This window comes from Corapipo altera, unplaced genomic scaffold (genome assembly GCF_003945725.1).
Source record: "Corapipo altera isolate COAL_440 unplaced genomic scaffold, ASM394572v1 71, whole genome shotgun sequence".
Classification (NCBI taxonomy): domain Eukaryota; kingdom Metazoa; phylum Chordata; class Aves; order Passeriformes; family Pipridae; genus Corapipo; species Corapipo altera.
The window spans coordinates 1,035,368-1,061,509 of record NW_020884916.1 but is presented as its reverse complement, the minus strand read 5'-3'; the positions used below and the strand labels follow the sequence as shown (position 1 = coordinate 1,061,509).

Here is a 26,142-nt window from a genome sequence, read left to right as displayed (position 1 = left end):
CACTCCCCATTTGTGCAGGGGAGCACCTGGGGATGCTGGGGAGTCCTTGAGAGGGGCACAAAGTGAGCAGCAGCCTCTGGGGAAGGTGAGCAGGGCTGGAAGGCTCTGGGTGGAGCAGACATTCCTCCCTCCTGGCTTGCTCCACGTCCTCCCCGAGCTGGGGACCAGTCGTGGCCAGCCAGGGATGGTGATTATCATCTTACAGTCTAGAGCCAGAATTTATAACCAGGGATTTATTGTCCCCTGATCGCTCAGTGCTGCCATTTGACTCATGCCCTGGAAGAGTTATTTAACACAGAGTGAGTGGAGTTGTGCTAATGCTGCCTTATGCACATACATCTTCTCCAACCTCCTCCTCCTCCTGATTTCCTTGTGGGATTAAAATCCTGGGCACCCGTTAGTGTGGGTTCAAGCTCAGTCTGGCACAGTAGGATTTCAGCTGGAGCTGCCTGACTTTGGAAATATTGACCTGGCCTAGGCTAGAAGGTGTCTTTTTCCCTTTCCATCTCACTGCTTTTCCAGCGGAGAAACAAACAGTCTGTGGGAAGGAGAGTTTTGAAGAAAGGAAACTTTCTCTCAGATGGAGACAAAATTGAATTCAGTGTGTGACTGAAATGAGAAGCTTCCACAAAAGCTTCATTTTGTCGAAGAAGTATTTCCTATGGGATTGCTTCTGTACAAAAGCCTTGGTAAGGAGCTATTACAGCTGGTCAAATGCTTTCTCTGAGAGCTGTTTGTGATACTTGCCTTCTCCATCTCTGTTTGTGTCCCTCGCTGGATTCACACTCCCCGTGCAGTGGTCCCAGCCCACAGGGCAGGACCAGTGGCCACCGGCGGGGGCAACTCCAGCTGCCACCGTGAGGATCAGTGGCAATTAATCCATCCTCTAAACAGCAGGTTTTGCAGGTAGATTTTCCATCTGAAGTAGCTGCTGATCTAGTAGCTTCTGGGACAGTGACGGGCTGACGGAGAGCACGCATGAAGCGGCATTTGTCAAATTAATGAGGCATCATAAATTATATCCACAATTTTCTCTTCCATTTCCTGCTGCCCTCTCCTGTCGCTGGCAGGGAGAGGGGACCTTGAGGAGCCCCTCCCGAGGACCACGGGTGTCAAGGCTCTCCAGCCAAGCGCCCACCTGGGTCTGGGATGCAGGCTCAGCCCACTTGGCTGGATCAGGAGGAGAAAAATGCCAGCAGTTCCTTGTTTTCACTAGGAAACTTGATGTAACTAGTATTGATCTCTCTATTACCTCTGTGAAGGGCAGCTTCATTTTTCAAGCAAAACAACCTTTGTATCTGAAATATAGAAATTGATTTTGAGCGGGGGCTGCTGGAGCTGGCAGAAGGGGTTGGATAGAAGCAGGGAGGATGAGGATGAGGTGCAGAACGAGGAGAGAGTCCCTCCAAAGTCAGGAGACACGTCAGGCTTGTCTGATCGTGTTACCTGTGATCCAGTGTGGAAATAACAGTGCTTGAAAGTCAGCAAATAAACTTTACTGAGGGTTCTTTTTCTCTGCAGGAAACAGAGCAGGGAGGCCACAGGCTGGCAGGAAGGAGGGTGGGTTTGGGAAGAGCCCCATCCCTGGCAGGGAGGTGGCAAGCGGCTCCTGGCTGTAGTGGCAGTGTTGTGTTGTGTTCACTTTTGGAGCTGGGATGGACTGGGAGCAGGTCTGGGAACATCCGGGGCTCAGGCACTGTGGGGAGGGCACCCACACCAGCTCCACCAAGAGCTTGGAGCCCAGCTAGGCACACAGGTTCGTTTTAGGGTTGTTACAGTCCTGCTTAATTGGCTCTCGGGCTCCCTGTGCAAGGCGTCCAGCGCATCTTAATGAGGGATTCTCAAAGACTGGCTTTTTTTTCCCTGGGACTAGAACGAGGTGGTGTTTAATATTCATGTGTAGCTCTGCTCATTTGAAAGGTAACAAGGGAGTTGGATTCCCTGCTGGCAATGAATCGTAATGGGATCTGGGCTCCTAAATCACCTGCGCATCACGGTGCTGCCTCTTCCCAAAGCAGGCTGGGCTGGAGGTGGCTGCCCCACAGCCAGGTCTCCTTCGGGGAACCAGCACGGACTGAAGGGTTTCCAGGTCAGCACCGGCACCGGGAAATGCTTTTCCACACCACTTGTGGTCAGGATCTGGAGTATCTCGCCACAAGCAGTCACAGAGGTCGAGTTGTTAGCCAAAAGCAATTGGATGTTGACATGACAGGGAGATGCTGCGGAGCGAGAACAGTTGCTGACAGACGTTCTGACAGAGCTGTTAAAGCCTGGGCTACAGGCAGGGATTGAGCTGATCTTTGACCGTACACGTTAGTCCTTGTCTGCCCACACTGGGATTTCTTGTGCCTTTGTGCCTGGTGTCAGGTGCTGGACGTGGGGAGAGGCAAGGGGTGTTGAGAGGCTGGGTGCTGGCACCGACCGGAATGCAGATGGCCACAAATATCATCAGCATCATGTTTGTTGTGAAGGGGCTGGGGGTTGGAGCTGCCTGGCAGTGTCCCCCTCTATCCCCCAGACCCTCTCGAAGGTGTCAACCGTAAGGCCATCCATCCTCCCCTCGGCAAAGGAGGGCACTGCCACCTCCCCACACACTGCGCCAGCCTGGCCGTGGAGAGGAGGCATTTGTGATCCCTGCTTGTTGGGAAGAGACAGGAAATAGCCATGGGGAGCAGAGCTTTCACAGGGCTTTTGCTTTCCATCTGCTCCCCTGACTTTACTGCCATCCCCATCTCGCTGTGCTTGGGGACAACAGGGGGGAGGAGGCACTGGCCACGTGGGTGTGTTGGGGAGGACCCCTGGGCATCTCCTGCCTGGCTAGAGTGTATTGTACAGCAAAATGGTGGCTCCTGGAGCCTTTCCAGAGGATGGTTCTGCTGAGCAGATTGCAGCTGTGCAGAGGGGACCACACCAATGTCATCTGCATGCACTGCCCGTACACGCCGGGGAAGCCCCTCGCTTTCAGCCTGGCTGTGATTGTCCCCGGACAAACCTTTGGAGCTCTGCATGGAATACTTGTGCCTGGCTTGCCAGGGAATCACTCTTGTTTGTGGAAAAGATGCTTTCCCCATTCCCCTCATCCTCTCTCCCTCCCTCCTGCTTTTCCTCATTGTCATTTTAGCCTAGATTAAAGAAAATAGGGTGCAGCTCTGTGCGCATGTTCCGAGCGGTGTCTTTTCACAGTACTGTACTGATGCCAAGCAATAATGACAGGTTCAAGCTTTTCTGCATCACAAATGAACTGCATGCAAATGGCTAGTCCTGAATGGAGAATAATTGTCAGCACGGAGAGTCCTGCCTCCACCGATCCAGCTCCACCTTGCTTCCGAGGAGAGAAGGCTTCAAACAGTTAACGGGGATGGAGACGTGGAAATAGCGGGGAGCTGCCGTTTCCACTCTGCTAGAGCCTAACCTGTTAGTGCAGAGCTGTGTGAAGAATGTCAGGGATTTGTTCCAAGCGTTATCGAGATGTGGCTTTACATCTGTAAATCCTTTTACGCATCGCAGCTCAGCCGTGAGGCTTCCCCACGTGACGGGCAGCGCTCGCTGCCTGGCCCGGGCCAGCGCCGATGGTGGACGTGACTGTGGGGCCAGTCCTGCTTGGGGTGAAGCACCCACAAAATGTTGTGTCTTTTTACCTGATTCTGGCTGCAGATTGGCCACAATCTGCTTGTTCTCCTCTGCAGAACCATCTCTCTCTCTCTCTAAGCCCCTCCAGTGCTTTCATATTGCCCATTAGCGTCGTTCCATTGTGCGCGTTGATTATCCGGAGTTGGGATCGTGTCTGTGAGAAGCCAAGGGTAGGAGCCACTCAGTTGATTTTGGCTGACCCTTGGGGAGCTTTTCCAGCTTATGTCAGCCGAGGATTTGACTTAGCACCACTTGCTTCTCCGCCACAGTATTACTAGCAGAACTGGATTTAGCAAATGATTGTGACAATCTCCAGCACTATCAGAAAAACATGCTCCATCATTCACTGTGATGTGAGCTGATGAGGGGGAAAAAAAAAGCCTTGTTCATCCATCAGAAATTCAGTGATGCTGTCTCTAGGTGAGCAATTTGCCGGCGTTACCTGGTGTCACTCATTAGACACAAGATGTAACAGTCTCATTTACTCTTTGGGCTTCCTGCCACTTAGTTACTTTGCATTTGACTTTGCACGTGAAACTTAAGCTCATTTTTAGCCTCTGTCGAACTCGGCTTTCAGATTCCTGCTCATTAAGCCCAGTCCCAGTGTGTGGGCTGCATGCACAGGAGTGGGGTTTGGAAGCCAAAAAAGTCCCCTGGTGCCTGTTGCCATTAGGCTTTGCGGAACAGCGTGTGTGTGTTTCAAAGACAGCAGAGGAAGCAGTTTCTGCCCTCCCATCACTAGGTCTGAACTTTCCAAAATGCCTGGGCTTTGGCTGCATTTTAACTCCTTTTTTTTTTTTTTTTTTTACAGATTTGTGGGCTTATAGCTTTTTGAGATATCTACATTTTTACATCAAGTTTGATTGATGCTTGTAGCCCATTTAGAGTTTTTTGGTACTCGGACACAAAAGAAGGGGGGCAGAAAGTGCAAGGACTTGTTTTCCTCTGAGGAAGCAGAACCAGGGCTTGAGCAGGTGCTTCATGGCCAGTGCTTTGCTGGTGTCTGGAGCAGAGGCACCACAAGATGCAGGTGGGGGAACATTTCAGTACCAAACCCAAGTGTTTCCCTTCTTGTCTCTGCCACTCTGTTTATATGGTTTTAGCCCCTCCTCTTGCTGGGCAGAAGGTGTGAGAGCGGGGAGGGGGAAGGTGAAGCTGTGAGTGCTGCTGACTCACTCCTTTACAGGCAGGAATGGGGCAGCTGATGCCTTTCCCTGAGCTCCCAAAATTTCCTGCAGCCATCCTGGCTGTCTGGACCTGTCAAGCAGCTGTGGTGGGCACTCCAGTGGCCGTCACAGTACAGCTCATGTGTCCCTTTCCAGCCCGTTTCTGTGGACAGGGATGGTTCCTCTTTGTTTTTAAGAGAGTCCCTCCCATTTGTCTGTCCCTCACTGCATCATCTAAACTGCTTCCTATCCTTGCTGGTTGACATGCACTGACTTAGGGTGAATTTCAGCCCTGACACAGGCAAAGCACCAAGTGATTTTGAGTAATGTTAAACTGAACTACAGGATGTGTAATCAAGGATTGGGAATGATTCTGCAAGATACAGATTAGAAAACTGGCATTCAGAAGGGCTTGGGTTTGTGCTGAGACCAAAAAAATCCTGTTAGAAGCAGCTTTTATATCTTTACATCATTGCTTTAGTTGTCATAGCTCAGCTCTTCAGGAGGCAGAGTGTGAGGAGCAGTTGTCTGCACCTTGATGAGGGAGAAGATGGTAATCCCTGGATGTGTCTGCACTGATGCTGGAAAATCAGTGTCTTGGCCACCGAAGAAGGGGCTGATTTCATTACCTGTGGTGTTTAATGTGGTACAGAGCTTGTACCAACCACAGTCCAGGGACTGGTGCTGAGATACACATTACAGTGATAGTTGTGCAAATTCCAGAGCATTAGTGTTATTAAAATGTCAGGCTGATGTCTTCCTCAGCATTGAAACTCTTAATGCACTTCATCCTTTCACACTCGTGGTGCTCCAAGTTAAAGCATGAGAAAAAAAGTGGTTACAGAGCAGAGGATTAACAAGAAAGAAACCCTGATGCAAGGCTGCTGTGCAAATAGTTTCCTTCAGCACTTGTCTTGTGCCTTTCAGTCAGGTTAAAATCCAGCAAGACATGTTCATTTTTGTGACAACAGTCTGAAATTTGTTCATGTTGCCCAAAGGGAGCACTAGCAGCAGGGCTGAGCTTTTATGGAAAAGAGCTGCTGTGGTCAGATTTGACCACTAATGACAGTTGTGTGGCCAAACTTACTGTACCCCTCAGCCAGGTGGCAGGAGGAAAGATCTTCTGTGACTGCAGGTACAAACCTGGTGTGGGGCTTGTGGACATTGGTGGGCTTTTAGAATCATTGAATAGTTTGTGTTGGAAGGGACCTTTAAAGGTCATTCAGTCCAACCCCCTGCAAGGAGCAGGGGCACCTTTGAGTCAATCAGGTTGCTCAGAGCCCTGTCCAACCCGAGCTTAAGTGTTTCCATGGATGGGGCATCTACCACCTCTCTGGGCAATCTGCCCCAGTTTCACCACCCTCGTTGTAAATAAGCCTTCCTTAAACATAATCTAAATCAAGCCTCTTTTATTTTAAACCACTTCTCCTTGTCCTTTTGCCTATACCCAGGTGGTGTCTCGGGGGAGAAACTGTTTAGGGAAATGAAAACCACTGATCGCGTCTCCTCACGGCCGTGTGCATGTGCTGGGTGGTTGTACGGCTTCTTCAGGCCACCTTGGGTGGCACTTCCCACTCCCCGGGGCTTCCCGGGGAAGTCACTAGATCCGTGGGTGGGAATTCACGCTGGCAGCTGAAAGGTTTTTGCGGGGAGGAAGAGCTGAGAAGCTGAATCCTTCCTCTGCCGCGCTGGCACGCTCAGAGCCCTCGGTGCCGAGAACCTCTCGGTGTCTTGGGTGAGAGGTATACCCGTTCCTCTCCCTCTTGTAAATAAATAAAGCAAACCGGCGTTTTTTGAGGGATGCTGAGCGCAGGGGGCCCCGCGGGCGGGACGGGCGCTGTCCGCGGTGCTGACCGGGGCCGCGGGGACCTTCTCGCTCTCTGCATCTCCCTGAAAGGATACGGCCTCAGATTGTGCCAGCCTAGGTTTAGATTGGGTATTAGGGAAGATTTCTTCCCCAGAAGGTTGGTAAGCATTGGAACAGGCTGCCCAGGGCAGTGATGGAGTCCCCAACTCTGCAAGTGTTTAAAAGACACATAGAAGTGGCACTTGGGGACGTGGTTTAGAGCTGGGTTAATGGTTGGACTCGATGCTCTTAGAGGACTTTTCCAGCCTTAGTGATTCTATGATTCTCCATCCTAAGCACGGGCCTGGCTTTTCTCATGCCCTCTTTGCACCAGCCTACTATTTTTCCACAGTGGAACTGGCTCTTGTTCAGTGTAACTCGTTTCCTGCTCAGTGCTGCTTTCAGTGCCTCTCCTCATAGAGCAGCAGAGAGGAATCCAGTCCCCAGGCAGTGAATTAGGAGGTGGTAGCTGCTCATTTTTCATCTCTGTGATAAAAAAAATCTAATGCAATCATCAAAAAATAAAGCTGCGTTTTTCATGTCTTCACCATTAGGAATGTCTCTTGCTACTGCTCTCTTTTCCCTCCTACTCCCAAATTATTGAGGTCTCAGCAGTGTTTAAAGTCTCGTGGAAATTTACTTTTAGATGCCAGCAGAGGGGTGGGAGTTTGAGTAATCTCTAGGGCAATAACATTCCAGAAGTGTTGTGTTCCCTTAATAAAAACACTTTTTATTCGGAAACATAAATGTTATTCTTCCAAAGGCACCATCCTGAACAGGGCTATTCTTTCTTGTCCTTTAGCTTAAGATATTACAACCCCTGGGAGACGTTCTTCGGGTTTAGTAGCCATAACCTCACGTTTATTGCGTGTGTGGCCACAGCAGCCCCCTCAGATAATTTTGTTTAGGGCTGTGAAATTTGCCTTCAAAACCAAAATTGAATCCATTCTGTGCTTTCAGCAGCCTGATGGGTTCCTGCATGTCTCTGTTTCCCAGGGATGTTTGCGGTTATTGATGCTGAGTGGGGCTATTTATCACAGACAATACGGAACAAAGAAGAATTTATTAATAAGTCTCCTGGTCCCATATGCTTTCCTGAGGAACCTGAAGCATGCTATTTTCTCCTTGCCCCATTTATATCTGCGTGGTTTTGCTCCTGTCCACTCAGATTAAGTGCTTGCTGAGGAGAAGGAGTTGCTCTGTAGCGTGTGGCCGAGCTAGACAGTGCTCTGGGAAGGCTGGGTGGGTTATTGGCTGGCAACAAACAGGGAAATAATGAGGAATCCCATGAAACTGGCATCAGGATGTGACCCAGAGGTGGGGGCCAGCATGCTGGTGTTCCCCAAGCAGCTCCAGGGGTCTCAAGGAGTGCTCTGCTCAGCTTTTGGCACAGGTTAGTTTGCATCTGACAGGGAGGATATCCACAGGCAGGAGTTGTGCTGTGCCCTGCTGGGTGGCAGGGGTGATGTGGGGGCAAGCAGCACGTTCCTGGGGCCTGTGGGCCTTCTCTTGCCTCCACTTACAATGAGATCACAGAATCATTTAGGTTGGAAAAGACCTCCAAGATCGTTGAGTCCAACCTGTGACCGATCCCCACCTTGTGAGTTAGAGCAGAGCACTGAGTGCCACATCCAGGCATGTCGGGAACACCTCCAGGGATGGTGACTCCACCACCTCCCTGGGCAGCCCCTTCCAGTGCTCAACAACCCTTTCATTCTTCCTGATGTCCAACCTGAGCCTCTCCTGGTGCAGTTCGAGGCCTTTTGTCCTGTCAATAGCTGCCTGGGAGAAGAGGCCAACCCCCACCTTGCTTATATGATCCTGCAAGCACCTGTGGTGGGAGCCTGGGACCTGTTTGCACGTCCCTCGCCCTCCTCTTGGTCTTCCTGGGACAGTGGCTCAGCAGCAGCACAGGCAGAGAGGGGGAGGATGTTCTGTGGGAGCTTCTGCCTGGAAAATTTGTCAGTCACTGGTGTGGAGACGCTGTGGTTCCTGCTGTGCTTGGGGAAGGGAAGGTGCCTAGGGAAGTTCTGGTGTTTTCTCTCCCCTTGTGCCTCTTCGTGCACTAATTAAAGGTCAGTCCCATTTGCATTCAGCGCATTTCTCTCCTTCCCTGGGCATTTGCATTGGCAGAGGGTTGTTTTCCATTTGACCAAGCCGTGGCTGCAGCCGTCGCCCCGGGGTGAGAGTCCCCACTCCCACCTTTGGAAATGCAGTGGAGGCCACCACGTCTCAGCCAGCACCTGCAGGAGGGAGGAACAGAGCCCCTCTCCTGCTACTCCCGCTCCCCAGCCCCACAAGAGGAGCATTAGGCATTTATAGGTTTTTCTCCATGGATACATACCCGGGCACGTCGGTAAAAATATACACGCACACGAGTATATTTATCTGTAGTGCAGTGAAACCAGTGCAGGCTGCGAGCTGATTCCCTCGGGTGAAACACCATCCTTCCCTCTGAGCGCTTTCAAAGGGGAGCTGTGCTGATAATTACTGCAAATATTTTGAATACAGAACTCATCACAGGCCTTTGTCGTGGTGACAGGCAGTGACCTGAGATACATTTCTCCTTTCTCTTAATGTACCCAGAATATATAATTAAGAGGTGACTAAAAGATTCTCTATCACTCTTTGTTTTCTAGTGTGGCAGGCTGTTATGAAATGCTGCCCCCTCCTTCCGTGGCGTTCGGTTCCCCGTGACAAATCCAGGGATGGATATTTGCTCTGCTCTTCAAGTCACTCTGAGAGGGTTCCTCCACTTCCAAGGCGTTGTGCCTGCCTTCCACTTGGCCCAGGGTTTTAAAAGTCAGAAGTGTGGAGGGAAAGGTGGTTAGTAGGAGCAGGTGCCTTGCCTGAGGGGGGCTGTGGGTGCAGGGGTGCTGCTGGAAGGGCACAGCAAGGCAGGGCTGTCACCCTAAACTCTGGCAGCTTGGGTCACTGGGTGCAGGCTTGGTGCAGCGATGCCACCGAAGGAAATTTGTGGAAACAAGGCTGAAAAGCAGGATATAGGATACCTGCAGTGCTGCCTGGCCGGGTCCTGCCACCCTGAGCCGTGTGGAGTTCAGGATCAGGGCTGGCCCCACATTTGCATGGGCAGCCGGGCACTGATACACTGCAGTAAATGCAGCGTGACAGCACCTGAGCGAGGCTACGTGCAGAACAGATGTCTCCTGGCTGGGGCTGGGGCCGTGGCACATCGTCATTGCATCAATTATATATCGCTTCCCTCGCCATAGGCAGGCACCCGGGAACGGGACTGTTAAAGGAGACATGGAAAGATTTGAGAGCAGAAGAGAAACTTGCGAGGAGAGAGGTTGATCTTGGGGCTTGTGCCTTGTCTGGGTGGGGAAGGAGGGTTGGCAGGGCCTTCCTTTGCTCTTGGCCAGCTGTGCTGTGCTTGTCACCACCGTGCTCTTGGACTTGCACCTTCCTTGCCCGTTGCACCTTCCTTGACAGAACCCTGAGCCTTCTGAGTGATGGAAAGGGACACGGGCTGCTCCTTTCTCTTTTACTCCTCTCTGGGAAACTCCAGGGTCCTGCTCTGGATCCTGGGATTGCTGCAGCAGCCTGAAAACCTCTTGGCACTGCCAAACCCCCTCGGCTTTTACTCTCCTGTTGACTTATTTGTTTGTTTAATTGTTCCAGCTCGCTGCCTTTACCTGGCAATCCCGCTTCATTAAAGGGAAGGCAGGGCTTTTATTAGGACTGCAGAGTGTCGTCTAGTGTTTTCACTGAACGTATAATTTGCCATGTATGAAAACCATTTCCAGAATTAATTTACCTACTGCAAACAGTTTGTATTAATGAAAATGCATTTTTCATGTGGGTTTGCCGGCAAAGCTGGCTGGAGCTCAAGAGCTCACTTTATCCATCCGGCATGAGTAGGAGATGGAATTTGTTTAAAAATTAAATAAATAACACACCCACCCCCCATTTTTAATACAATATGGCCCAGCAATAATCTCCGAGGCAGACTGCAAAGGCTGCAGAAAGCTCCATCTGTGGCATTTTAATATGCAGCATTGTCTCCTGTTTTAATATCCCCCCTTGCCCAGCTCGTGTTTGTGTAAGTGAGACGTGAGATGCTGTCATCTTCCCGGGTCACATCTTGCTGCTTGAAATGAACAGAAGTGGAGATGGATGCAGCCATGGAGCCCTTCCCATATTAACACGCATATTTTAGAATAATTGATGCTGAATTCATTTTGCAGCCTCGTTTTCTCCTCAGCCTTCCCCCACCCCCTCTTTCATATTTGCATGGAAAAAATCCTGTGATCTGTCCAGATGGCAGCTGGAGGCTCTCAGCTGAGCTGGGCCCTGCTCTGGCTTTTGGAGGCTCCTCCTGGCTGGGGTGGGATCAGGGGCTGGAGGTGGGGTGCTGATGGACGTGGCAGTGTCTGTGCTGTGCTGGAAGGCAGGAGGAGGCTTTTGCCAGGTGTCACCCCAGTGATGCTCAGCTGGGTTTGGGGTGCCCTCCTCTGCTCCTTGGCCTGAGCTGCTAAAGCTGAGCTTTGCAGGTGTCCAGGTCTGACCTCTCTCTTAGTGAAGGGGACATCAGGCAGTGTCACCTGGGACGGCACCCACAGGGCTGTGTAGCCCTGCAGAAATGTGTTCATCAGACCTGTGGGGAAGGGCAGAAGGAGGCTTCTGCAGGCACTTTAAAATAGGACGATTTGAGACATATTGTGAGACCAGACTACTTGGAAAATTTACTTCTGTTTGTGGGATTGTTTTCAATTATTGCATGTTACCAAAAAAACCCAAACCAACCTCTTTTCTGCAAGTGAGAGTTAAGGTTGTGAATTTTTTCCTGAGAGAGTCAAGGAAAGCATTTGAAAACGTGCAGGTGTGTTTGAGCACAAGATGGTTTGCAGTGCCCACAGCGTTCTTGGCATTTGTAAGGAGCTCTGGCCCAGCTCGGTGTCCAACCTCAGTGACTGTCCCTGTGCTGAGGTGGCTGGATGGGCCCCCCTCCATTTCAGTTACACCCCCACCTGCAGGGTTTGTCTCTGCCTTTTGTCCCGGGGTGTGACAATAAGCACCTCAGCCCTGCGCCTGCAGAGCCCCCCATGTGTGCAGCTGAGCCCACAAATAATCCTTTGGAGATCAGTGGACATTTCATGCGCTTAAAGTTAAGCCTGTGCTTAAATTTAAGCCTGTGCTTAAGCACTGGCAGGATGCGTGCTAGTGAGCTGGGCACTGTGTCACACCTCTGTGTGCCACCCTCCGTGCCACATGTGGGTGGTGGTGTGCACTGGGGACCTGGGAAAGGGGGAACACCCCTGGACAGGGACACATGAGACTGGTCAGAGCAGTGGGCCCCTGTCCAGAGGCTACAGAGCCCATTCCATGTGGGCACCAGTGCCCTGTGCCATCCCATGTGTGGTTTATCAGACATCTCCTGGTGCTCTCCCTCCCTTAGCTCATGTCTGGGGACTGCAGCTCCCTAATTGAGGACATTCCTGAGCACACGTGTCACCTGCTCTGTGTTATTGCAGCCTAACCTCACACTGTATGTTTATCTCGTTCCAGGACTACTGTCAGCAATGCCACTCTAGGCATAAACTTAATTATATCTCCTCGGGTAGCAGCAGGGAAGTGATTTATTGCTGCTTTTTGTTTCCACCCTCCCCTCACCTCTCTGTGATTACGCTCCCGTTTGCTGCTGGCAGAGATGCCAGTGCTTGTCTGGAACTTTGCTGGAGTTGCAGAGCCCATGTCTGAAAGTCAGGGTTGGCTCTTGGTGGCCACAGAGCTCTCTCTTGGTGGCCCTGCCCTTACACCGACCCCCTCCCTGGCAGACCAACAGGGTGATAGGGCACACTGGGATGTTTGGGTGGGCAGGTGGGATCTTCCGGGGCTGATGTTCTATGATGCTTTTTTCACACTATTTTAGCAGATGGTTTTATTTGAAAATAATTAGTGTACCAAGGCAGTAGTCCCCCGGCTCAAGCGGCTCCTCAGGAGCAAACGTGCTGGCTCTTCAGTGCTTCTTCAGCTAAAAATCCTGAGATTTCCCATCCAGCCCTCTCGTGCTGGCTGGTTTTCTCTCGCTCCTTCCTTCCCCTCGGGTGGGTGCTGACAGGAGCATCTCTCCAGGAGGCTCCTCGCTGCTCTTGGGCGGCGCATGCTCTACCCTGCTGCCAGGCTCACTTCCTGAGGAAAGCAAAGAAGTTTGGGAAATGGTTTCTCTTCCCTCTGTCATCCACTGGGGCTCCTGCTCTCACTCTCCAGGGAAAGGGAAGGTGCTTTAATTATTCCTGCCTTCTGGAAAGCCATGGTAATTAGCAGCACCTCAGAGAGCAAGGCCTGGCTGGGCTTCCGAGCGCTCCAAGTAGACAGGAGCTCCTCGATGCTTTTTAAAGATGTTTCTCTTCTGAGGTGCAGCTGTGACAGCCCCGGCTCAGCCTGTGGCTGGAGCCCCTGGAAACGGGCCCCAGCTGTGTGGGACAGGATGGGATTTGGGGGGCTGCCTGGTGGGAGGGTCTGTGTGCTCATATGCTGCTGGCTGGTTACACAGGGGCTGCTCTTTGGGCTGTGCCCAGGTGTCCAGAGGTGCAGCATCACACAGCTCCAGGTTTCAGTATGCGGAGCACAGCGCTGCAATAACGCACTCGGAATTTCTCCATGTGGTTTTGAACAAATTGCTGATTATTTTTCCCCTCATTATTCACCTGACAGAGGAGCAGGTTGAGTAATTAGCGAACGCTCGTGAACTTTGCAGTGTTTTTATGAATAAAACATTTGTGGATTGGCTGGGTGTTGGTCCTGCTGCTTTAGCCTGTGCACCCACTAATGTGTGTCAGTGAGGAGCATTGCTGGCCTGGCCTGTGCCACTGTCCCTGTGTCACCCTCCCTGGGACAGCTCAGCTTTTTGCAGGAAAAGCTCATCCTGCCCGACAGCGCACAGCTCTCTGCTCCACTTCTTGTGCAGACTGGGCTCCCTTTGCCTTCCCCCTTGCTCTTCTGGATGAGGATGTTCTTTGTGTGGCCACGTGCTTACCCCTCCTTGCTCCCAAAATCGCCCCTTTGCCCACCCTTCCCGCACTCAGAGGCGTGAGTGTGTGCGAGGCAGCAGCTGCTCGGAGCGGTGGCCAGCAAGGCTTGAATAGCAGCTGAAAGGGAGGAATAATTTGTATCCCGTCAGTTTTGAAAGGCTTTTTGGAGGCGGGATCTGGCTGCAGTGCTGCAGGGACAGAGGGATCTGGGCTGGGGAGAAGTGTTGAGCATTCCCAGGCTGGGGAGGGAGGGAGGTCTGGGTTCCTGCCCTGAACAGAAGGGCTGTGTCCGGGGGGTCCTGTGGTCAGGGTCTGTCACCTTTGGAGCTGGACATGGGAGGCTGGGATGCTGTGTGCCATCCAGGGAGGCACTCTCCAGCCCGTGTCACGGTGTCTCTTTGCACCCCCCTGTCCATGCATCCCTGCCCTCCTGGGGTGACCTGGCCGTGGTGGCTCCCTGGCGTGGGCTGTGCCTGTCCGTGGCAGCCGGCTCGGCCGTGCCCAGCCGTGCCTGCTGAAGCTGGCGCTGGGGCCTCGGGCTGTCCTGGCACAGTGAATGCTGTGAAAGCACCACTGAACCGTGCAGAGCAGGAGGGAGCCCTGGGCAGAAGGCCAGTGGCTGAGGAGGTGTCCCCCCAGGCCGGCGGTGACAGTGTCCGCACTGTCCTCGTGTCCCTTGCCCTGAGCCACGCTCTGACCTGGAGGGGTGGGGGGGCACCTCGAGAGCTTTTCGTGTTTGCACGAGATCAGGGGATTGATTCATCCTGAATGTCACTGCGGGGAAGCAAATTGGAGGCAGGAGCAGGACAGAATGAGCTCAGGTCTCAGATAAAGCTCCGTGTGTGTGTGTGTGGCAGGTGAGTGAGGAGCAGTAGGTCACACCTTCTGAGTCACTGTGTTACAGGTCCCAGGTTCCTGATCACCCCAAAGTGAGTGGATCACAGCCTGGATGTGGGGGGGGTCCTGGTGTATTTCTGTGCTGTTTTAGTGACAAATGGATATTCCTCTTTCAAAAATAGTGGGCAACCTGCAGGCGATTCCCGAGGGTGCCAGGCTCTTATTTGCCACTCTTGGCTTTCCCCAGGCTAAACCTGAAGAAACTAAGAGCTGTGTTGGGGGCCAGGGCTTTCTGCAGCCCACTCCGTCCCCTGGACACCTGGAAGGCGGGTGAAAGCATGTTGTAACAAGATCTCATCTCATTTAAAGTCTTGGAGCCGTGTGGAGCCTGCCCGCTCTCCTGGTGAGCTGCCCCAGCATCTCATTGCTTGTTGCTAGGAAATCATATCATATTGCAAGGTTGGATTTGCCTAAATTGAGCTCCTGGGCCAGGGATCCTGTTGTGCCAGTGTCAGGAGGACACAGGATCTCTCTCCTCTGTGTTTGTGGTGTCCAAGGTTCCTGGAGATGGGTGCTGGGGGTTGTACTGCATCCCACCCCACCTGACTAATTCTTCTAGCCCTGAACAATTTTTGTGATCCTGTTTTGAACTATCTGGAGTATTTCCCTGCTCTCTTTGAAGCATAAAACTGTTATTCACAGTATGGTTTTTCTTATGCTCTTGGATAATTTGGTACAGTAGTTGTATTTGGGCTGTGTGGGGTTAGAAGGACACTTCTCACTGATGCCTTACTTGCCTCAGTGTTACTTCAGCACTCTGGTTCAAGGGAGATGCCTGTGGGGCTGTCCCCTTCCATCACTGTTTTTCCAGCTGAGGTTCCAATCCTGAAGGCACTGCTTTTCTTCCAAGGGTCTGCTGGCATTCTCACAAACCCCCTGAATGAAAGCAGGAGGAAGACAACCAAAGCCAAGGGAGTGTGCAGAGAGTGTGATCCCAGAGCCCGGGCACCCCAGCTCCTCCTGCCCTGGCTGTTGGATCCCTTCCATCCCTCTCTGCCAAAGGGCTCCAGTCACCAGCCCCACTCAGTCTGGAGGCAGAACAGCCATGCCCTGCCTCTCTCCTGGCAGGAGAGGGGGCACACAGCCCTCCAGCTGAAGGAGGCAGGGCAGTGCTCAAGTGCCCTTCTTCATCAAAGCTGCTGCCTTGTGAGAGCTGAACGTACCAGCAGAAAGGACGATGGGGTGGCCCTGGCATCACACTTTCCCCCTCATTCACAGTGCAGGAGAACTCTTCAGTGCCATTGCAGCTTGGCAGCAACTCCCTCGTGCCGTGCTGGCACCTCAGCCCCTGCTCCAGCCACTCACTCCGAGTCAGCCCACTCTGCTCAGTGTCGCAGTGTTTTATGGCCCTGGTGCCAAACCTGTGCATAAATTCTGCTGGATGAGCAGGTCCCAAAACTCTCCCAGACTCCCCTGGGAGTGTCCTCATCCCTGATGTGCAGACTCCTCCCCTGGGGTCTGCAGCAGGACTAGGGCTGAGTGCAGGTGCTTTGAGGACCATCACACACCCGTCCCCTCTTTGGGTCCTTTGGGTGCTGCTGGTCTTTGTTGGGTGCAGGTGTGAGCGCTGAGGCTCCCCCAGGAACCAGCCAGACCTGTCTCCATCAGAGCTGCGGGGTTGTTAAACAAACCCACCGTAGCTGGTTTGCTTCTTGGACGTCTAACTAGGTCAACATACATTTGCCTTGTCTTAATAATTATTGATAAGCTGTGGCGGATCATGTGTGGTGCAGGAAGGGGCTGCTCCTCCTCCTCCTCCCAGCTGCCGGTGCAGCCCCCACACGTGGCAGATGCTCTGGGGTGGATTTGTGCTGTAACTCCGTCGGGGGAGTGATGCTGATGGAACACAAGGGTTGTTTCCCCCCGGGAATGCCTGCAGCTCCCCAGTCCCTCCCTGAACCTTTTCAGTACTGGAGAGGGGGTGAATGGAGAAGGGCTTGTGGTGACCCACCGGTGGCATTTCTCCCTTCTCACCCCCTTCCAAAGGGCTGGTGTATTTCCCCCACATTTTGGTCCACAGGATTGCTGTTTGCAGTGGGCAGTGATGCTCAGGGAGCAGACAGGAGGTGAGGGCAGCTGATGCCCTTGTCCCACCCAGCAGCCCCCTTCTCTCCCACCACCAGCCCCCATGAGCACTCCTGGCTGCAAGGAGGGTGAGGAGAGGTGGTTTTCCTCTGGAGTCACCCACTTCAGAGGGATGGGAGAGAGGGAGGAAGGATCAGAGCGTGCCACAGGCTGGGGAGGGTTGCTGTGAGATACCTCCAGCCCCCAAGCTGGGTGCTCCAGCAGGAAAACCTTGTGTGTGGGAGCCTGTCTGCCCCAGGGTGGCTGTGCAGAGCCAGCACACAGGGTGGGCGGTTTTGGGGTTCCTTTCTTGGCACAGGCTCCTCTCTGTAATCAAAGAGTTCACAGCAACTCTGAGCGAGGTGAAAGGCAAAAAATAAACCAACCAGCCTCTCTAAGCCATTCAGACTTCAGAGCTGAAGAGGAGGTTATGTCCTGGGGATTTTTTTTTTTTGTTGTTGTTTTTCCAGCACTAATGGGGGGGGAGGAAGTTCTGCTCTTTGTTCGAGTCACGTTCACTGGTTTCTTTTCCCCAGTGAGTAGCGGGGAGGGGAGGGAGGGGACGCACCGCGCGTGTCTGTGTGGACACGTGGGACCACGGCAGCGTGGGATCGTTCCACTTCACTCCTGAGTTTTAGGCGGCAGGAGTTCCTTCTGTGAGGCTTTTGGTTTTCCTCATCAGATCAAAACAAGATCTTGGCTCCGGCAGGATTCATTCAAAGCTGGTGCAGGGCAGTGATGTGCGGCTCTCTTGCAGTTTTCCGTGTTGCAGAGGGAGCTTCTGGCCTTGAGGCTTCTTCCCGCAGGCTCTGGGTAGCTTTTTACTCCCTTTTCTGGGGAGCTGGAGCATCCCCAGCACCAATTTTGGCCTTTGCAGAGGTCTGTGTGCTGTCCTTGTTCTGCCAAGCACATCTCTGCCTGTAGAAACACAGCCTGTACATGGATGCAGCCGTGGGCTTGGGCTCTGCTCTCCCTTCTCTCCAGTTCGAGGGGTTTTTAAAGATCAGCTGCAGTTCAGAGCATCCTGCACGTGAGAGCTGGTGGGAGGGCTGGGTGCCCTTGTTCAGGAGGTGCATGGCTGCTGTCTTGTAAAACTTCACCCAGCTCTTGCCCTCCTCCTGACCCTGGGCTGGGATGTGGCCACCTTTACTTTTAGCCACTTTTTTTTTCCTTCCCCCCTCAAATCCTGAAATTCACACAAACCAAGGTCTGTTATTTCCTCGTTACTTAGGGATGGCCCAAGTCTGCTGGTACCCTTACACACATCACAGCATCTTCACCACAAAAGCTGCAAGGATGAGTTCCAGTGGCCCCCTCAGGGGTTCAGCCCCTCAGCACAGACCAGCTGTGCTGAGAAGGGACCCGGTGCCTGAGGGTGATGGGCTCTGCCACCCGCCCTCGCCCACCCCAGCACCCACTGCCCCTCTGCGAGGGCTCAGCACAGCTTTATCATAATGCAGCATGAATTTCATTAGCTCATTTGTCTCTGAGCCTGGAGATAATTTAATCCCGAAGTGGCTTCCAAGGAGGAGCACTTGGAGCACTTTGTGAAGCTCAATAACCCCTCTCGGCTGCTGGCTGAGCTGAGCTCAGGGCTGGCCGGGGCACGACCGTGGGCTGTGCACAGCGAGGGGGATGTGGGACTCCGCTCCACACCCTTCCCATCTCGTTAGACAGATTTTATGGCGTGAAATAACAACGGGAGCTGCAGCATGAGGTCTGTGCTCACTGAGGCAGCCGGAGCGAAGGAGCCAGGCAGGGGAGAGGGGTCCCTCTCACACCATCTTATTTTACTTCCATCTAATCGCTGGAAGGTTTACTTAGCAAGCTGCAAAAAAAAAAAAAAAATCATTACATATGCTGCTAGTGGCCTGGTTAATTAAGATCTACAGTTCTCTGGGTAGGAAAAGACGACCTATATTTACTGTATGTAGGAAGACATCTGTCAGCTAGAAGCGCTAGATATCCCAGCGCAGGTTTGTCCTGCTTTTGCAGGCTCTGAATTGCAACTGTTTTAAGCTCTGATGCAGACCAAGTTAATTTTAAGATGACTGTTACTATTCTAAACATAAGGAAGGGCATATTTAGCCTCTCAGTACTCAAGAAGGCAAAACCCCCTGCATGTTTCTAGTAATTTTTCCCTAACAGTTTGCACAAAACAACAACAACAAATCCTATTTGGTTTCTGCAAAAGAATATGTTCGAGGGTGATCGTAAAATAGATTATTTTTAAATCTGCAGATGGTTTCCACATATTCCTCCTCAGCTCACTGCAGCTTTCCACCTCAGTAAACTGGTTTGTAATTTAGCCGAGGGCTGTGGAGCAAGCGTTCTGTCGTCTTGTTTTTCTTGTTCTCCTCCTTTGCCCCCCCACCCCCTGCTTCCTGTCCCCTTTCTCTTGTCTCCCCTCGCTTTTCCCCTGCCGAGGGGCTCTTGGTGTTGGCATGGGTGTGAAGGGACAGTGTGTGATGACTGGCTTTGACTCCACACGTCCCATGCCCGAGTCTCGTGGGCAGCCTCTGTGGGGAGGTCCTGGCGAGCTGGGGGGCTCAGATTAGGGTTGGGAGGCGATGCCACAGAGCCCAAACCACACTTCCCATTCTGTTTCTTGCTGGGGAAGCTCTACCACGTTGGGCATGGAGGCGGCTGCTCCCACCCACACAACCCCCTCCATCCCACGGAGTTATTGGGGGGCTCACTGGGGTGCTGGGCCCTGGAGAAAGGGTGAGGGATGCACAGCTCTGGGAAAGATAATTAGAGGAAGGATGCACTTTGAGTCCTGCAATGGCAGCTGCCCCCTCCCCCTGCTCCCTGGAAGAAAACACTGCTTTTTTTATTTCTTTGTTCTTTCACGGTTCGGCATTATAATTATTGAGATTTCACTGCAGGGCAAAATGATCATTTGACAATGTAAGTGGGGAAAATAATTCTCATGTTATCCAGCAGCCTCACTCTTATTATAATTATGGTGAAACTCCTGCAGATTGAAGTGGGGGCAAAGAATTTCCTCCTATGTGGTGTTTGGCTTTTCAAGATTTCTCAAGATTTGATTGCAGATGGGAGGGTTTTTTTCCCCCTCCTGTATTTTCAATAATCCGGGGTTGGTGATGGATGGCAAAGGACCGGAGTACCTGTTGTTTTCCCCTTTGTTTTCATTAGGCATTTTCCATTTCTGTCATTCTCGGCGTTGGTGATGGATTTTTATGAGCAAATATCTTGGTTTGAGCCGTTCGGAATTGTTTGCTCAGTAATGTCTGCAGCAGCAGCAGCAAAACCCAATTAAAAAATCAGGGGAAAATTGATGCAAAAACTGCAAATCAGCCCTTCTCAAAATGGGGGCCAGCGATGGCTTGTTCTGAGCTGCCAGCGCTGGGCAGGCAGTGCTTGTGTGCTCACCAGGACCTGGGGCTGGGCAGGTGGGGCTGCACCCTGTAGGGCTGTCCTGGGGAGAGCAGGGATGCAAAGAGGTTATGGCTGAGATAACACGTGGGTGCTGTGGTATTTTCTTCCCTTGGGAACGCTTGATCCCGTGGTGTTGGTGGTGCCACTGGAGAAGGCTCTCCAGATGTGTGTCCTCCCCGGGGCAGTGGGTCCAGTGCGTTCCCTGTGCTGTCCTGCATCCCACACCGTCCTGCATCCCGTGTTATCCGGCATCCCACACCACCAGCCTGGTGCTCAGCATCCCTCACCAGCCCTCTCCCGGGCAGGGAATCGCGGGGTGGTGGTGGGGTCTGCTGTCCCCTGCCACCCTGGGGCTGATGGAAACGAGCTGACAGAACAGAGGCAGCATTAGCCTAATTATGGCCATACCCGCTACCTCGGCGTGGATTTTCCTTTCTTAGCGACTTCCTGTTTTCCTCTTTGAGATGCAAATTTTTGCACAGTCCTCGATCCAGATTTTCTTCTCATTAGCATGAAATCTGACTAGTTCCGCGGTTTTTTAAATAGCAAATGAAAAAAAAAAAAAGGAAAAAAAAAAGAAATAATTAGACGCTTTGCACAAAGTAGCGGTGAAGCCCCTGTGACTCTGGGGGGCAGGAGGTGGAGGGGGTTGGTGAGGAGCGTGCTGTCGATTTTCGGGAGTCACTCAGCCGCAGCCGCGTTTTGCTGTGCCAGGCTCAGCTTTGCTCGTACGTGGCTGAGCCGGAGTCGGGCATTAGCACGGGTGGGCAGAGACCCTGCCCGGCTCCCCGGCACTCTGTGCTGCCTTCCCGGCCCCCCATCCCGTGCCGGAGCCTCCGCTGCCATCAGAGCAAAGGCAGACACACGTTCAGCCTTGTGGACCAAGGCTTTTCGTTTTGCTTCGTCCCGGAAAACGAGTCTCGTCGTGATAGGAGGTTAAAAAAAAGAAATTGCTCTCCAAAAATCGTTTTTTGAAATGATTGTTCTCTTGGTGGGTTTTACATGTTTTTATGCCTGCCGTAGTCCCAGCCCGCTGCAGCTCAGTGCTGGGAGAGGACTGGTGGCAGAGCCGGAGCAGACGGCACTGTTTTGTGGCACATGGTCACTGTTTTGTGGTACATGGTCACTGTTTTGTGGTACATGGTCACTCTGGTAATATTCATCTCTCCTTGGAAATACGAATACAGTCCTCTCTGTGCGCGGTACAGGGACGCGGCTCGGGGAGAGCCGTGCTCTCCTGATCTCCTGCCAGCCTCGTGTCCCCACGCACCGGGAATGCCTTTTGCCTGGCATCGCCTTCCCCCCTCCCCAGCCTCCCTCCCCAGCCCCTCCCTCCCCCCCTGTTTCCACCACATAATGAGTTTGATAAGAAATTGTCTCGTTAACAGGATTAGCCATGGAAATCTCTAGTCCCCTCCTATTCATTTTGTAATGCTCTTCATCCTGTTCTGTAATTTTCTGCTGGTATTAGGCGTCTCCGGACCACCTCGGGAGATTAATTCCTCCTCCTTTGGCAGTGCCAGCGTGGCCGGTGGGCGGTGCAGGGGGTGAGCCCCGGCCCCCAGGCCCCCATCCGGGGGATTCCTCCTCCCCCGTGCTCTGGTTCGGTGGAAGTGTGTCATTCCCAAAGTCGCTTGCGCAACGCAAACAAATGAAAGTGTCCCCAAACACTGCTCGGTTTCGCTGCCAAGCGCTCGGGTGACTCAGAGGTGGATTAGAACCCGGAGAGGCAAACTGTGCTCTCCCTCGTGCCCGTGTGAATCCAGCTCCGTGGGCAGCGTAATTCCGGATTTACTTCTAGGAACATGACTTGCGAGACTGGCCCTTGGGTAAATAATGACTCTTGATTTAATAACTCCTGCCAGCCCTGCAGGATACCTCACTTCTGAGGGAGCTAATAGAGAGAGATCTTTCCTAACATCTGTTTTCCCAATTTTGCTGACTTGTGAGCCTGTATCTGGGAAGCAGCATCCAGGTAGCAGCAACTGCCCACTGCCAGTGAGTCCAGTGGGGATGGAAAACATCTGGAGCCACTGCACAGATGTATCAAACACTGCTGAAACAACACCATTGATCATTGTCTCAGGTGAAATGTAATCAGCGTTTGTGGCTTCCTTAAGCACCTACCTGGATGGCTCTGAAATGCACCTTGGATTTTCCCTCCCAAAAAGCTTCCCATGCTCAAAATCAGAACTTCTCTTACACCTTCATTGCCCAGAGAGAGAGAAATGCAGGTGGCAAAGCCATGGCACCGAGAGTGAAGTGACAGAGATGCCCCCGGCAGAACCTCCAGTGTCCTGGGCACCCCACAGGGCAGGGTGACAATACTCAGTGCCACACTCCCCTGGCTGCCAGCCTCTTGTAGAAATTTGATGCTCAGAAAGCCCCCTCAGTGTTCCCTTTTGTATTTATTGACTTGTCAGGTCCCTGGAGCACTGGCAGCAGGGACCTGGCACAGCATCTGCCGGGCAGCAGCGTGACAGGGAGGTGACAATGACACCCTCCTTCTAAACCTTTCCTGCTTCTCTCTTCTCTCTCTCTTGTTTCATCTCTCCCTCTCAGAAAAGCCATTTAAATGTAATTCCATTCTTAAACCCTCTCCCTCATGCATGCCTAATGAACAGCAGGCAGAGGTGCCGGAAACAGGCCCGAGTAGGATCCAATCTCGCAGAGTGTCGACAAGTCATTTGGAAGGCGCCCTGGGAGCGCGCCCAGTTTTATTGCAGTGTAATTAGAAATAAAATCTTGTTGCGGGAGGAGAATGAGGGATGGGTGTTAATCCTGTAACGGGAGGAGATGGAGCCGTGCTTATAAAGGAGATTAAGGAGGGGAGGCAGAAAGCCCGTCATGACTTCCCGATTTCCTCCCCTCCTTTGCTGTTCCCCCTGCTCTGGCTCCGCAGCCTCCAGCAGCAGCCAGCAGGTCCTTTCCTCAGGAGAAGGGCCGCTGCTTTTGGAGGAGGAGGATGAGGAGGAGAGAGGGAGCCCCTCGGTGCAAAGCCTGAGCTGTTTGTTCAGCTGGCGTTGGTCACATTACAGGTGCCCATGACTTCCAGGTGGGAATCTTTGGCTGGGTACACAGCAGTGCCAGCTCAGCTCTGCAGGAGAGCTGTGCTGCCTTTGGAAGGGCTGGGAGTGGTGACAGCCGTACGCCTCCCCTGGGATCCCCACGGCAGGCAAACACGTAAATAAATCTGTCAGATATCGTGCGCTTCATATGGAATTTGTACTGGGCTCGAGTCGTGGCTCCTCTTTAACATCTCCGTGAGGGAGGGATGGATGGAGCTTTAATCTCGGTTCCTGGTCCAGGGCCCCTCTGCTCTCAGCATTTGCCGTGGCATGAGCTGGGCTCAGCCTGCTGAGATGAAAGGCAGCTCTGGTGCGTGGCCATCGACACCAGCCCGCCCCTCTGCCCCGTGTCCCCTGCCCAGCTGGGTGCTGCACCCCAGAGCTCAGGAGGTGGTGAGCGGTGCCGTGCCGTGTTGTGCCACAAAATGGGCAGGAGTTTCCATCCTGGTTATGTTTTCTGTGGATGTTCCTTGTCCCCAGGTGAGCTCCATGCCGGGCAAATGGCATCCTGGAACAGCAGCCGCAGCAGGAAAGTGCCACTATGGCAGCGGTGGAAAATTACAGGCTTTGCTCTTTGGGGCTTCCCCCTCCGTGCCTTCCCCCCCGGGAGGAGTTTGTCACTTTAAACGTGGCCAGAAATAGCACCAAGCAGTTATTGGATTTGTCCGGGATGCCTTGGGATGCACATGCTCCGAGTATGGCTAATTCATAAACGCTGGCACCTATTGATTCTCCAGCAGCACCAAGGGAAAGTTATCTCATTAGTCTTATGAACTATAAAACGTGCTCCCTCCTGAAGCCCTGACCCTGTTGTTTTGATAAATCTATATTGGATAGAGCAGGAGCTGGTAACCTGCATCGACTGTAATCTTTCTCTCGGAATTGGAAGGCCCTCGGGAATGATGCTGGGGTCTCACGGCCACCACTGGCAGCTGGTTGCAGGAGAGGAGTTTGGTAACAGCAAATGTGTGTCTGTGTGTACTCAGCGAGACCCTCCTGATGTTCACCATGCAGGAGAGCTCCCCTCTCAGCCTGGTACCTTTCCCCAGGTGAGGGGAGAGCTCCTGGGAATTTAGGTGGAATTTAGCTCCTGGTGGGCTCTTGGCTGCATTTGAGCCGAGGGCTTTGGTGGTGGCTTTGGTGAGGCAGCTCCAAAGGCAGCAGCTCAAGTCTGGCTGGAAGAGTTATTAGAGGTGCATCGCTCCAGACTGGCCACGGATGTACTTAATCCTCTGCTTCCCGTAAAGCTTTTCCACCTCCTGGCAGGCAGAAAGATCTGATTTTATTTGCCGACCTTCGGCGTTAATCTCAGTAGCACACTCAGCAATAAGTCACTCCGGTGAGGTCTGTCGGAGCCGCTCACATCAATTACTGCCCCGCATCTCCCCTGAACCAGCACGACGTTCCTCGACCGAGTTACTTGTCCCTTCGCAGGAAAAAAAAACCCGAAGGAAGCTGTGCTGTCAGATTGGGTAGATCTTACATGTAACATAACAGCATCACCACAGCCGTGGCTTGTGAGGGGCAGATGCCTCCCGTGGCTCCGTGGTGGGGGTGTGGGTACTCAACTTGCAGGTTTTCAGCCCATTCCTGTCTCTGGGCTGGGTGTTACGACTCAAACTCCATCTTGGAGCCTTGATCTTGGGCACCAGGCTTTGTTCCCAGGCTGGAGCACGGCAGCCCAGGGCTGTGGTTACCCATGCACGGCCGCATGTGGGGGTGTGGGTTGGGGCTGCCGGCACTTTGCAAAATACAGCCCCGTTACCATGGAAACCGGCTCCCCCCATCTCAAATTCCAGTGCAGCCAATGCTCTTCGCTTACTGGTTTGATGGGAGATGAAAAATTAATGTCTGATTTGCATGTTATTTCAGTGCTGTGGGACCACTCCCCCTGCCCTTCCGCAGGGTCTGTACGGATCCCTCGGCTCCGGGTGCCAGCGGAGCGTGAAGCTTGTGCCGCTGAGCATCTGGTCCCAGTTGCATACTGGTGTTGCCATACCGTAGGGTGGAGGCAAAACCATGCCTGAGGTTTTGGCTGGGGAGCCCCCTGATCTCTCCCAGCAGGAATGGAGACATAGGGGTGTTGCTGGAGGTGTAGGAATGGCCCCCCCCTGCGTCCCATGGGACTGCCCACTCTGCTTCCAGGGAGGATCAGCACAGGGTGCCTCTGTTAGCCACAGTTGGCTGGCATTATTATTAATTTCTTTGCTGTTTGGAGCCCCTCATACTCTTGTATCAAGCAATTAAAGTCAAACCTGCACATCTGGCTAAGCCACAGCTAGAATGGGTAGTGCCAGCACAGCCAGCTCTGTGCCAGGGGCACAGTCTGGTTCCCTGGGTGAAGATCCCTGTTTTCTGCTGGTCTGTCACCTGCAGCACTTGTGGGATTGGGCATGGGGTCCTGCCCCAGGATGGGGGAACCAGGCTGCTCTGGGAACATCTGCCTCTTGTCCTCTATCTCACCCATGTTTATTCTGCTCTTATGAGTTTGACCACTATGCTCTTCTGACTTAATTGAGAATATCTGGGTGCTTTGAAAAGGTGCTGGAAGAAAAACCAACTCTTTGGCCTCATTGGCTAGATCCTGGCTTACCAGGCATTGTGAGGGACTTGAGGGAGTCATTTGCAACCATTGCTGATTTAAAGGCTGGGTTTAAAGGTTTCCACTCGGCGCATTCAGCTCCACTAAATTACCTTCTGCATCTCTGCAATCACGGGGTTTGGTAGGGGGTGGTTTGGCTGGCAGCACGGTGCAGCCAAGCAGACAGAGCACTTCATCCCACCTGCGGCTGGTGCTGGAATAAACCCCAAAGCCCCGCGGAACCTGGGGTGAAAACCTTGCTGTCACAGCGGGACAGGGCAAAAGGCTTTCCAGGTGGGCAGGAAACTTCTCTCCAGAGCCTCAGCTTACCCTGCACCCCATGTAGCCACTACACAGGTCTTTCTATTCGTGTTAATTACTGTTATTATTCATGATGAATTGCAGTGGTCATGAGCCAGCCAAAGACTCCTTTCCACAGGTGCCAGGCTCCAAAATCCACTGACTGGAGAGGGGGCTGCTCCAGCAGTGCTGC

At 52.7% G+C, this 26,142-nt stretch overlaps 1 protein-coding gene across 3 annotated transcripts in view; it reads left to right on the top strand.

Moving 5' to 3' along the window:
* The window catches only part of DSCAML1 (DS cell adhesion molecule like 1), a 100,991-nt gene that overhangs the window by 43,109 nt on the left and 31,740 nt on the right, over window positions 1-26,142 (top strand). The gene's annotated exons all lie outside the window — the stretch shown is intronic.